This window comes from Ursus americanus, chromosome 3, assembly GCF_024610735.1.
Source record: "Ursus americanus isolate L20-20 chromosome 3, mUrsAme1.1.p, whole genome shotgun sequence".
NCBI lineage: Eukaryota > Metazoa > Chordata > Mammalia > Carnivora > Ursidae > Ursus > Ursus americanus.
This window is the reverse complement of record NC_142129.1, coordinates 35,966,454-35,979,941: the sequence shown is the minus strand read 5'-3', so window position 1 is coordinate 35,979,941 and position 13,488 is coordinate 35,966,454. Positions and strand designations below refer to the sequence as shown.

The 13,488-nt window shown below is 37.8% G+C and overlaps 1 long non-coding RNA gene across 1 annotated transcript in view; it reads left to right on the top strand.

Annotated features, from left to right (window-relative positions):
* The window catches only part of LOC148110366 (uncharacterized), a 91,893-nt gene extending 83,908 nt beyond the window's left edge, over nt 1-7,985 (top strand). Inside the window, exon 4 of the long non-coding RNA XR_015723747.1 lies at nt 7,784-7,985. This is a non-coding gene — a long non-coding RNA (uncharacterized LOC148110366). The remainder of the gene's footprint in view (nt 1-7,783) is intronic.
* Nucleotides 7,986-13,488: the final 5,503 nt, after the last annotated feature.

The window sequence follows — 13,488 nt, the reverse complement described above, 5'->3', positions numbered from 1 at the left end:
TGTATTTAATTGTTCTCTGCTTAAGCACGGTAGCATAATCACTGTTATGCTCAGTTAAATCCTGATTAATATACCTTACAGTGCTTCCTTACAGTTATATATTCGTTCTCTTATGTTTTCTCTCTTTTTAAAATATATTTTATTTTTTAAGTAATCTCTCCACTGAACTCACAAACCTGAGCTCAAGAGTCGCATGCTCTACTGACTGAGCCAGTCAGCCGCCCTTCTTATATTTTCTTGTAATACTTTTATAGCTGTGGTTTTTCATTTAACTTGGAACCACATCAGGAATTTATTTTTGTTTTGGTATTGGATAAAAATATAATAGATAGTTATTAGTTCCAACAAAATTCTTTGAATAGTCCATTCTTTCCCATGAATCTCAAATGTTACATTTTTCTTAGATCATATCCCACATTTAAAGATACAGGAAACTGTTTAGGCTCTTTATTCTATTCTCTATTATTTGAAATATTTGTCTGTTATTTTAATGAATATTACACTGTTTTTATTACTGAAGTTCTCCAAAAGATGCTTTGAAATGATCAAGCTGTATCAAGTTCCCCATCATAATCCTAAATGTTCACCATTCTATAGGTAGTTTCTAATATTTACATTTGTATTTGAATTTAAGAATTATCTTTTTCATGCTCCATAAAAATTTGGGGGGGATTTTATTTAGAACTGCATGAAAATTATAGATTAATTTGAAAAGAACTGACATATTTTTTATTAGTAACAATTATACTTTACATAAATTAACTCATTTAATTCTCATCTCCGTCTTACAAATAAGGGAAATAAGATGCAGAGAGGTTAAATATTTACCCTGCTTATAAAACTAGAAAAATAGTATATCTAGAGACATAGTATGTCATTCCCTTAATCAAGTGCTCAATATCTCCTTCAAGAAGTAAGATTTTTTTCCTCATAGGTTTGACACATTTTTTATGATGTTTATTCCAACATGTATAATAGGCTAGTGTGAGTGAATATTTTTCTCATCATTCTGTGGAGTGGTTAATGCCAGCACTCGGGAAAGCGAGTCTCTTTCATGTGTTGGTCTTCTGTCTAGCCATCTGATACAATTCTCTTATTAGTTCTCATAGTCTTAAAAATAGTTCACAAGAATATGTGTCGACTGTGATAATGGATAGGCCAAATCCAGAACATCACACCGGGATGTGTACGCACACACGGACGTATGCGTGCCCACACAAACTATGTGCGTGGGCACATGCAGCAGAGCCCTCGGAGCCCTCAGCACACACCCAGCGTTTCAGTCCTGCTGGCTCAGCTTTTACAAGCCTTGCCATCTCTCCCCGCAGCAATAGCATCCCTGCCAACTCCCAACCAGAGTGACAGACCAGTGGGCTCGGGTCGTTCCCCACCCTAATCATCCCCGGCCTAGCTCCCCCTGCAGTGCTTCCCATATCTGAGTTTTCAGTAGAGTCATTCTTGCCTTTCAGATTCCACGAGTCAAAAGCCTCTTCTGTCTTCTCTTGGATAGTCGGGAGTAAATGCCCTCGGTTAACCCGATCTCCTAAACCTAGAGCCTGATTATCCCCAGGGCAGCCAGTACTTGAGTACTAACTTCTCCTTTACTAACCAGGAGACACAAAAGCCCAGATGTCTGACGACAGAGGAATGGATAAAGAAGGTGTGGTGTGTATACACACACACACACACACACACACACACACACACTGGATTATTACTCAGCTATCATAAATGAAATCCTGCCATTTGCAATGACATGGATGGAACTAGAGGATACTATGCTTAGTGAAATAAGTCAATCAGAGGAAGACAATTATATGATTTCACTCATGTGGAATTTAAGAAAATACGGAAGAGCATAGGGGAAGGGAGAGAAAAATAAAACAAGATGAAATCAGGGAGACAAAACATAAGAGACTCTTAATCATAAGAAACAAACTGAGGGCTGCTGGAGGGGAGGTAGGTGAGGGGTTGGGGTAACTGGGTGACGGGCATTGAAAAAGGCACATGATGTAATGAGCGCCGGGTGTTACGTACAACTAGTGAATCACTGAACTCTACCTCTGAAACTAATAATACACTGTATGTTAATTAATTGAAATTAATTTTTAAAAAAGTGAAAAAAATAAAATGGTAAAATAATTAGGGGAAAAAAGCTCCATTTCAGTTCTAGGTAAGGAAAACCTAGGCCATGGCTTGGCTGTCCTCTTGAAAAAGGGTAAAATTATCTTTTATTCCTAACTAATCTGTTTAAAGGAGTGGGAACAAAACTCACATTAATTTCTTACAGAACACCTTATTCTCATGTTATTCCTAGATTACTGAGTTTACTTCAGAAATAGGTTTGAGATTTTTTTCAACCTCTAATATAAGAATCATATAGATTTTCTGTTTTTCTATTCATAAGGAATTAATACATTTCCCATTATTGAACAATTTAGTCACTTTTTTATTCTTATAAGAAGTCCTACTTAGTTGTGATATATCATTCTTATAGTTTTGATTTGTAATTTTTGAAAAATATTTTTACTTTCATAATCTTAAATGAGATTTAGAAAAGGCCATTTGGGGCAGTTTTTACTCAATTTGGTGTTACGCTAGCCTTATAGAACAAGTAAGGGAATTTTTTTCTGTGGCCTGAAACAATTTAGATAAAACATGGGGAAAAAAATATCTGCTCTTTAAAGGTTATGTAGAACTCACTCATAAAATGGTCTGGAACTGATGCCTTTTTTAAAAGAGTAGATTTTTAAAAATTATGTTTTCAGTTTTTTCTGTGGCTGTTTATTCAGTTTTAGATATTCTCTGATATTAGTTGATAATCTGTATGTCCCAAACAATTCTTTTTTCTAAAATTTTAAATTTATTGGTCTAAGTGTTAGATACAATTCTTTGGATTTTGCGGGTTTATCTGTATCTTTGGCTCTGCTTTAATTCTTATTTCTGGTGTTATTTCTCTCTCTCTCTCCCTATTGTCAGAATTACCAGAGGCTTGTGTATTTTATTGGGCTTTTCAAAGAACTAATTTTATTTTAATTAGTCTGCCTTTTGGGGTTATTTTCTATTTAATCTAGTTCTGTTTTTATCTTTTTAAATTTCTTCCTAATTTTTTTTGTTTGGTTTGGTTGTTTTTCACTCATCATGAGGTGAAAGTTTAATGCATTTATTTTCTATCTTTCTCGTTTCCTAATAAATGCACTTAGAAGGTACATTTCTGCTGAGTATTGCTTTGGCTGCATGCCACAGATGGGAAGTGTAGGACTCTGCTGTTCATTTTATCAGTAATTTTGGATTTTTGCTTTAACCCAAGAATTACTTAGAAAAATGATTTCAAATGTCTTAAAATGTCTTGATTTTACCCTCCCATGCCTTTTTTTTCTCCTTTAAATAGATGAATTCAATTGTGCTCTTAATGTCACAGACAGGTCTTAAGTATCCGTTTCCATAGCTCGGCAGCTCCCAGATGTTATTAATCTGCCTGCTGAACTGTTCCTTTATCAGAGACAGATAGCATCCAAAACCTCTCTGATATCCTTGTTTTTAACTATCATGGTTTTTTGAATTGAAGCAGCTGACTTCAACACAAGTTTGGAATTGTTTTCCTCAAGAATTAACTCATCTTTCTCAGCTTGAAATACTGAACAAGTAAGGGCCTGGTCTTCTCCAAACCTTGTGGATATGTTTTTCATCCAAGCACTTTCTGATTTCGAGAGACCCGTTCTCCTGAATCACAATGTTCAAGAAGTAAGCAGACACAGACCTTGTCCTGTAATGAAAGACCAGTGTGGGAGCCTTATGATGTTTGTATGTAACGACAGAGTGGGAACTACGCGTTCCCCACTGTTTGTCAACCAGGGCCTTATTCTTTCTCTTTCCGAGGAGACTGAGTTCCACGCTAATGTGACAAGTCTCTCTCTGTGGCCCTTTGTAATAAATGCACATCTCTCCAGGTTAGCTAAGCTCTATGCTGTTGGAGTTAAAAATAAATAAAACACAATCCTTAAAAAGAAAACAAAGCAAAATACTAGCAAAGGATGTCATTCTCCCATCTTTCAAGACGGGGAAGACTTGGGCACCTGCCTGGCTCTTCTCTAGCTTCCCAATTAGGCAGAAAGAATAGGGGGCCAACGATCTCCACAAGCCAAGCTTTCTCTAGAATCCTCAGCTACTGGTCTGCCTTCTTCCTGCTGGTCCCCAGGTGTGCCTTTGGTTCATCTCTCCACTTCAGGACTGACCGGAAGAGCCACACACCCTCCAAGCCCAGGGGCTGCTTGGCTGGAAAGTAATCTGGCAGTTGGATTGGAGGCGAGGGCTGGTGAACATGAGAGCAGAGACCTTTTTAAACCACCACCTTCCTCCCCCAGACTTTTGTGTTTTTGTCAGTCCTATGAGCACAAAATGGTATTTCATTATGTTAATTCAACCTTCTCTGATAACTAAGAAGGTTAAGCATCTTTTTATATGGCCATTCAAACTCTTTTGTAAATTGCTGCTTTTATATTCCTTCCCATTTTCCTGTTGAGTTTATTTTTTCTAATAATTTGTACAAATATATATATTTGCATATTATATATTTTATAATGTACTAGTTTATATTATATATAAAATCTTATATATGTATAATATTTATACATTATATAATATGAATTTATATATATATTCTGGACACTAATCTTGTGTTGTTAAATGCAGTACAACACACAGTGGCATCTTCCCTTCATTTTGTAGTGTCTTTTGTACAAAAGATTTTAATGTTAATCTAAGAAGCTTATTTGTTCCTTTTTAAAGAAGGAGATAAAATTGATGATGCCCTATCTTCCCCGCTGCCTCCAGTTTCTAAGAAAATGTTGAAAGGGAAAAATTGATGATTCGCTTCTCTGACTGTGATAATAAATAATAGGCGATGTTAATAGGAAAAAACCCAGGCTGTTTTAACATTTTTATACTAGAGCTTTAAAAAGTTGCTTAAATGTCAATTTGTGCTAAATGACAGGCTTTAAAGAAGGCCCACAAAATGAACTGTCAGGGTTATAAATCCTAAGAAAAAACCCAAACCTTAGGTCACATGAATGTCTGCCAGGACCGTGTAATTCTCACTTGAACCACGTTTTAGTTGACAGGAGTAATCTGTAAAAGCCGAAACCTCCTTATTTACAGGACAGGGTGGCTGAGTCATCTCGATATTCAAAGCAAAGGGTTTAAGTGTGTTGTGGATCATCTTAATGCTGTAATATTAATGGGGAAGACACATATAGAAGGAACAAAGTTGAAAACAGTGGGTCTAAAACATTACTACTCACTTTTGTCTGTTATGAAAGGAAGGTCTCTGGCTACCATGGTAACTGCTTTTACTTGTGAACTCATATCACATACAGATACAGAGTAGACTGGAAATAATAAAGATGGCAATTTTTGCATTGCAAAACCAAAAGTGAATCATCTCATACAAAAAAAGGTTTTTTGTGATTATATATCTAATGGCCCCAAATCCTCATCCAAACTGCATATTTAACCCTTGGTAAGAGCACACACTTGTTTCTAGTTGACTTATTAATTCTGAGAACTGGCTTATGACATTTTTAACAATTTAGTGGCTTTTGGCTATAAATGGCATTTTTTATATCAACGAATGACACAGGAAAAAAAACCCTCAAAATAATCAACATCTAAATGATTAATTTAAGCAATTTATTTCTTGGTCTGTAAAAGGTGACCTTCTACAAGCTTCTGTCCTCTTCCCAAGCCTCTAGGGCAAGCTGAGTTCCACATCTTGAGATGGACCCCGTCAGAAGGTCAGTCTCTTATCAGCTCCATTGTTGGGGGAGCCTGCAGACCAGATGCCCCTGGAGGTGGGGGCCAGCTATTTCCTGTGTTGTTTCTGGTTGTGGATCCAGCACCCAGTTCTATATGACCTTGATCCTGCTTCCATCTTCTAACTTAATCCAGGCCTTCTTCATCTACGATGCCCTTGACCTGTGACTTGGACCCCAGGCAGTGCCACGCAGCCTCAGTGGTTGTCCAGATGGTTCTGGTTTCCAAGCCTGTCATCACCTCCCAGCTAGTTCTTCAGCCTTTTTTAGACAGTGATAGACAACAACTTTAAATCTTTATAAAGATCTTCTCTTTCATAATAGTTTGTCCTTTTTAATTAGAAAAGTTGATGCGTTGATGGGAACGGGGAACAAGTGCCCTTTCAGCTCCTTCCTTGTTCCCCATCTCCCTCAGGTCGGCTGCTCCCACCTCCTTCAGTGCTGGGAGCTCTTTTCCCTCAGACAATCCAGTTCTGGGGGCCTCAGCCTTTCAATCAAAAGCTTCAGATTCTCCCCCCAGAGTGAGAGAAGTCCCCCAATTTTCCAACCCCAAGCTACTGCCTTGGAAGGGAAGAGAAAAATGCCTGCATTTAAGGAAGAACAAGACTGGGTAGAGTGGGGGTGGGGCACCCTGAGCAGGGTCCCTGAACGATACAGAATATATAGTGAGCTTGTTGTCACGATTATTGCTGTTACTATTGTTGGGTTTTCCAGTTTCCGCACAACGCCTGGTGTTTCCCATTCCAAATATACTTGTGCTTCCAGGGTAACAGCAGTTAGTATGTGTTACATTCTCTCTAAAGGCTTTACATGCGATACCTCCATTTTTCCTCATAGCCACACTATGAAACATGGACTGTGATGATTTGCGTCCCCATTTTAAAGATAAAGACACTAAAGTCTAGAAACGCTAAGTAATTGCCAAGGTCACAAAGGAGGTGATGCCAGAGGCAGTTCAGAAGCCCCTGTCAGAAGAGTCCAGAGGCCATGTTCTTACTCCCAGTACAACCTTGCGGCCGTACGCTGATCTGGCCCCATGCTAGACTCTTCCTTCTCTAAGGGGGAATTCTCCCTCAAGGGCCCACCTGGATTCTCTCAGCTTCCCTCCTTCTTACCCTGATTCACCAGATGAGTCTTTGAAATCCATACATCTGAATTTGATTTTTTTTTTAAAGATTTTATTTATTCATTTGACAGAGAGACAGCCAGCGAGAGAGGGAACACAGCAGGGGGAGTGGGAGAGGAAGAAGCAGGCTTCCAGCAGAGGAGCCCGATGTGGGGCTCGATCCCAGAATGCCGGGATGACGCCCTGAGCCGAAGGCAGACGCTTAACGACTGAGCCACCCAGGCGCCCCTGAATTTGATTTTCGGTTCAAGATATTTTTCCTCAAGAGGTTCTCTAGCACCTATGTAAATCAGAGGATGGGAGCAAGTATTTAGTTGCTAAGCAATTCCAAGTTCTAGCTACAGTCTAATCAGTCTGCTCCATGTAGGAATCATGATCCTGAAATGTAGATGCTTCTCCCTCCCTTCCTTCCTTCCCAGAAGCTATGTATTTCCTCCCGCTCCCCAGGTCTACAGTGCAGGAGAGTTCCCGCCAGGTGAACAGTTACACATGGACTGCATTGTTAGGGTGCGAATATAGATTTGGTTTACTGAAAGTCTGAGCAAGCCACCTTTCCACTCAGATCAATGTATCTGTGATTTCATCTTTATCCTTGCAGAGCTGATTCTCAGGAGGCGTGAATTGGTGACCATACTGGTGGTTTGTGGCCAGCCTCTGTTACGATTAGTTGATGCTGAACTGGTTGTGAGATATTTTGAGTATCACTTGTGTGTGTGTGTGTGTGTGTGTGTGTGTGTGTGTGTGTGTGTGTTTGTGTGTGTGCGTGCACGTGTGTACATTCTCAGAATCTGTTTCTATTAAAAGAAGAAATCCATTAACTCAGAGGCATACAATGTTTGATTTGTAGACTGAATCATACGAGAAGAAACAAATCATTAATGGCTACATTGGAAACCAGAGAGCTTCCGTGGCTTACCTGGGAAGACAGAACCCGTGAGAAACAGAATCAAACCTGTAACCCAGATCTGCCGAGTCCCTGGTTTAAGTGCACTCTGCTGTCTGTTGACAACTGCCATCAGATCAAAGATTAAAGAAAGAAACTTCTGGGTATATTTTTATTTTAAGTGTTAGTTATCCTCACTGGCCTTAGTGTCTTAACTATTGCTAAAAACAATGAATGTAAATACGTTCGGATTTTTCTTTTTGATACCACTTTCCTCATCTTCCATATCCCTCTCCCTGGCTTTGTCCTCCTTAATATTCCTAGAATTCCCATTCTGTGGAAAGTGTCTGGCTAGTCCCAGACCTGCCTGGCTCCTCTTTCTCTATTTGAATTCCTCTGCCTAATTTGTTCCCATCAGAAGACAGTATGACTTTCTTCTTTTTCACATTGCCTTCCATCTTAGTTTCATTTGCTTCTTTCCATTATATATTTGCTTAAAATTTGCATATAAAGGTTAAATTTTTTTATTTAACATAATCAGTATACTTTCCTAAATTTTTGCAGTCTGTCTTTTGCCGTTTATTGGTTTTGAAAAAATTTTCAGATACAAAGTTGCAGTTTGTCCCAGATATGATTTTTTAAAAGTACATTTAAGGAAATATAGTAAGATTTTGATATGAAGGGTTTCCTCACGTATATTTCCTAGCCTGATCATTGGACTGATTTTGTACTTAACAACAGATTCCAGAACCCCTAGAGCCATTTAATTCTAAATGGGAGATTTTTCATCTTGATAAATCTTATGATTTAATTCAATTTTGGCACTTATCTTTTATATTTTAGAGTCACTATCAAAATGCTTACAAAGAAAGGCATTTTCCGGGGCGCCTGGGTGGCTCAGTAGTTTAGCGTCTGCCTTTGGCTCAGGGCCCGATCCCAGGGTCCTGGGATCAAGCCCAGCATCAGGCTCCTCTGCTGGGAGCCTGCTTCTTCCTCTCCCACTCCCCCTACTTCTGCTCCCTCTCTTGCTGGCTGTCTCTCTCTCTCTCTGTCAAATAAATAAATAAAATCTTAAAAAAAAAAAGGCATTTCCCCCTTTTCATTTTAAGAAATGGAAAATGAACAATGCCAACTCTACTGCAACATGGGGAAGGGTCGCTGATGGAAGGAACCGTCTGGAGCATTAAAATAAACTTATTAATTCTCTGGGTTAGAAGGGTTGCCACTAAAAAAGGTGAAGAAGCCTCTCCTCACCTCAAGGAAGGTGGGTTGTCAGATTTTTAAATTGTAAACATAAACAAGTGTAGTAACATTGCATGTACTTTTAGAATCGCAGAACTGTGGTTATAAGGTATGTTTATTCCCTGGCATTAAACTCTTACAAAACGTCTTTGTAAACTCTGGACCATACAAGAGAAGTAGAGGATGTACTTCCTGGACTTAGGATTTTTTTTCTATTTTGGCAGAGAGCTATATTGAGTTTATTTAAATTACTAAAATAAAAATGTAAATACATACAAAACCATCACATCAACAACCTTTACCAAGCGTCTGCCAAGTGCAAGATAACGTAATGTCAGCCTGTATCAAAACTTCCTCTGCCTTCAAGATAGTAGCAAATGTTGGTTATTTGTTGAGTGCAAAGGGATTTTCAAATACCATTTCATTTGGGTTGCATTATGCCTCCACAAAAATATGTTGAAATCCTAATCCCCGGTGCCTTAAAATGTGACTTTATTTGGAAGTAGGGTAGTTGAAATATAATTAGTTAAGATGAAGTCACACTGGAGTAGGGTGGGCCCTTAATCCAGCCTTCGGGATTCTCCAGCAAGAGCTGAGGAGCACAGGGAAAAGACGGTCATGTGGTGATAGAGGCAGAGATTGGAGTGATGCATCTACAAACCAAGGAGCACCAGGGGTGACCAGCAAACACCAGAAGCTTGGAGAGTCAAGGAAGGATTCTCCCCTACAGATTTTAGAGAGGACAAGGTCTGACATCTTAATTTTAGAGTTCTAGCCTCCAGAACTGTGAGATGATAAATTTCTGTTGTTTTAAGCCACCCAGTTTGTAGTCTTTTGTAATGGTAGCCCCTAGAAACTAACATACCGTCTCATCTAACCCTCTCAATAAACATATGACTTAGGTAATATTATTACCCCCATTATAGAGACTAGAAAATGGAGCAACTTGCTGAAAATTACATAGCTAGTAAAAGAACAAAAGTAGAGCCAGGATTTGAAACAAGACTGTTAAATAACTATTGTCCTTAACTACCACCCTCAATGCCTCCCACAGATGCAAGAGTGCACATTCTTTCCCACTACCAGTTACCAAAAGGTCATCAACTAGCCTGCACCTGCTAATTAGATGGAGCTGTTCTTCATGCAATCCTACCCAAGTGCAGCGCTGCGATTTATAACCTAACCTCCCAGCTCAAGCAGCGGACTTTCAGGGCAACCGGTTTTTATGTAATATTTCATGGGAATTCATTTTTCCCATTAGTAACTATCTGAAATATTCTTGAGTAATTTATAGAAATAAAAATTTCAAAGTAAAGGCCCTCATGTGGAGATTTTGTTATTTCTAGAAATAACTTTAATGTATTATACATAATACATCTAGTCAGCTCTGTGTTTTAGAAAACCTTTCTGGTTTCCTGATAGTACCTAAACATAATTCGACACATCCTGAGTAAGCTAGGGGGGGCCTCCAATTATCTCCCGGAGGAATATTGCTTCCTGACACTGCCCTTCTCTCAGAACCACCATTTCTAACATTTTCCTACTTCTGTAAAATCCTATGTTCTCATCTTGAGCTCTCCAATTCTTGGACATACTTCGGGGCCCAGGTGCCACTTTCTCCATTCAGTTTTCTCCAGTCTTTTTAGCCCTGGGGCCTACCCTGCCTTGATGCCTCTGGTGGGTTAAATTATGTATCCTCAGAAGACATGTCTAAGTCCTAAACTTGATACCTGTGAATGTGACCTTGTTTGAAAATAGGGTCTTATGGATGTAATTAAGGATCTTGAGATGACATCATCTTAAATTTAGGGGGCACCCTAAGCCCAATGATATATGTTCTTATAAAAGAAAAAGAGATGACTTAGAGACACACAGATACAGAGGAGAGACAAGGATGAAAAGGCCATGTGAAGGCAGTGGCAGAGATTGGAGGGTAGTCACCAGCCAAAGAATATCAAGGATTTCCAGTAGCCTTCAGAAGCTGGGAGAGAGTCATAGAACAGATTCTCCCTCAGAACCTCTGGAACAAACCAACCTGCAATCACCTTGATTTCAGATTTTGTCCTCTGGAACTGTGGGAGAAGAGATTTCTATTGTTTCGAGACACAAAGTTTGTGGGAATTTGTTACCAAGATTGTCACTGCGGTAGTTAAACAGTCATGTTAATAAGAGACAAGGCCATTAATTAACTTTTTCTAAGTTACTTTGATGATATAGCTCTGCTGTTTATAAACCATTTATTAGCATTTGTGAATTATAATTTAATAGTATTAAAGCAAATAAATTTAATAAAGCAATAAACTTAATATTAACTATTACACTGATCATGACTGGAAGTAATGGAAATGTCATTTTCCTTTGTTAATGCTGCAACAGGGAACAGACATATATACTCCACAGGTTCCTCATCATAAGTAAGATTATTTTAAATTTAAATAACTGAGTAGATGGAATAATGTATTTTTTATAGACCTTGAAGTCTTGAATTTGAGATATTTTAAAATAGAAAAGTTGAGATGGACAGTCTGGGTGAAGAGCGATGTACTCCCTGCATTAAAACTTTTTTTTAGCTTTTTGTAAAGCAGTATATGAGAAAATTCTTGTTGAATATGGAAACAGTATAGAAGTACACAGATAATAGGTGAAAAAGTGAAAGTTTCCTTCTATGAATATGTGTTCTTTATGTATTATGGACACACATCCTCATCTGTTCTAGCTTATTAAATATTTTCTGCTAGTTTGTCCTTGATACCCCCTTCTTAAAACTTTCTTCATGGTACCTTTTACCCTATAGAAGTTTTAAGCTTCAATGTAGTCCAGTTTTTCAGCCTTTTTTGTTATAGTTTCTGAGTTTTGTGTCTTGCTTGGCAAGAACCTTCCCTTCCAAGATTTAAAAATTTTTTTCAAAGCCTTTTTTGCTTAGATATTTAATTTTCTGTTAAGTAGGGAAAAGAGATTTAATTCTCCACCACTTTAAAGTATTGCCAGTTGTCACATCATATTTGGAAGAGTTCATCGTTTCCACACAGACATTAAGCATAAATTTCATCAAGTATTCCATTTCCATATATCTGAAGAGCAATTTCTGGACTCTTCAGTCTGTTTCATTGATTCGCTTTTGTAGATCTCAGTGCAAATTCAACTCTGTTTTTATTATCAAGGCTCCATAGTATGTTTGAATAAGTGTTAGGGTAATTCCTCTCTTCTTCTTCTTCTTTTTCAAACATTTCCAATAGTATTGGGTATTTTTTCTTCCACATGAATTTTGGAATCAGCTTGTTAAGCTATATACACAACAAATGTCTTGTTGGGATTTTGAATGAAATTATATTAAATTAATAGACTAATTTGAAGAAACAATCCAAGAACAAGGTGGGCCTGTGTATTTATTTGAATATAATTTTATATCCTTTAGGTAAGTTTTGTAGTTTTCTTCATATACATTTTAAACATTTTCGATAGGTGTCTTCCTGTATATTTTACATTTCTTTTGTTACTATAAATGACAATTTTTCTAGTATATTAAAAAATTGATTGTCACTAGTATATCACAATGTTGCAGAATTTTTTTATCACCCATCTTGTATCTGCCTATGTTGCTAAACCCCCTAAAAAAATCTAACAGTGTTTCAATGGGTTTCTCTTAAATTTCTAGGTAAACAATCAGATTTCCCTGCAAAGAAGGAGAATTTGATCACTTTTCTATTATTTATCTCACATATTTAGTTGTCTAATTGTGTTGGGCAGGATCTCATGTTCATGGCTGAATAGTCCTGGTGAGGGTGTACATCTTTATTCTGTTTGTGACATCAATGCAAGTACTTCCAATGTGTTCACATTGAGTATGGTGTTTGCTCTTTGTTTCTGGTAGAAATTCTTTATGAATTAAGAAAATTTCCTACTACTTCTAGCTTGATAAGATTTTGTGTTGCATTGTTTGTAATCAGTAAGAGGTGAACTTCATCAAATGGTGTTAGGTTGTATAATGTATACCTCATCTTTTTAAATCTGTCTATGTAGTGAATCACATCAATCGGTTTATTAGCGTTAAGTTATCTTTGCATTACTGGGATAAATTCTACTTTGTCATCATAGTAGTATGTGGTTTTAGTTAAAAGCAACAAAACCAACTCCTGCTAAGTTAAGTAGAAAAACAAGTTATTAAAAGCTATCAAGGAATTCCTGGAATCTCTGGGAAGTCAAAAGAATCAGGCTTGTAGGTTACGTGGTCCAGAACAAAGTCTCATGTTGTAGAACTGGTCCAGCAAAGACACACCTTAGAAACTACTGAACACAGACACCCTAACCTTTATCACCTAAGCTGGACAGCAGACATGCCCTTTGGCCCCACCATTTTTTTTTTTTAAAGATTTTATTTATTTATGTGACAGAGAGACAGCCAGCGAGAGAGGGAACACAGCAGGGGG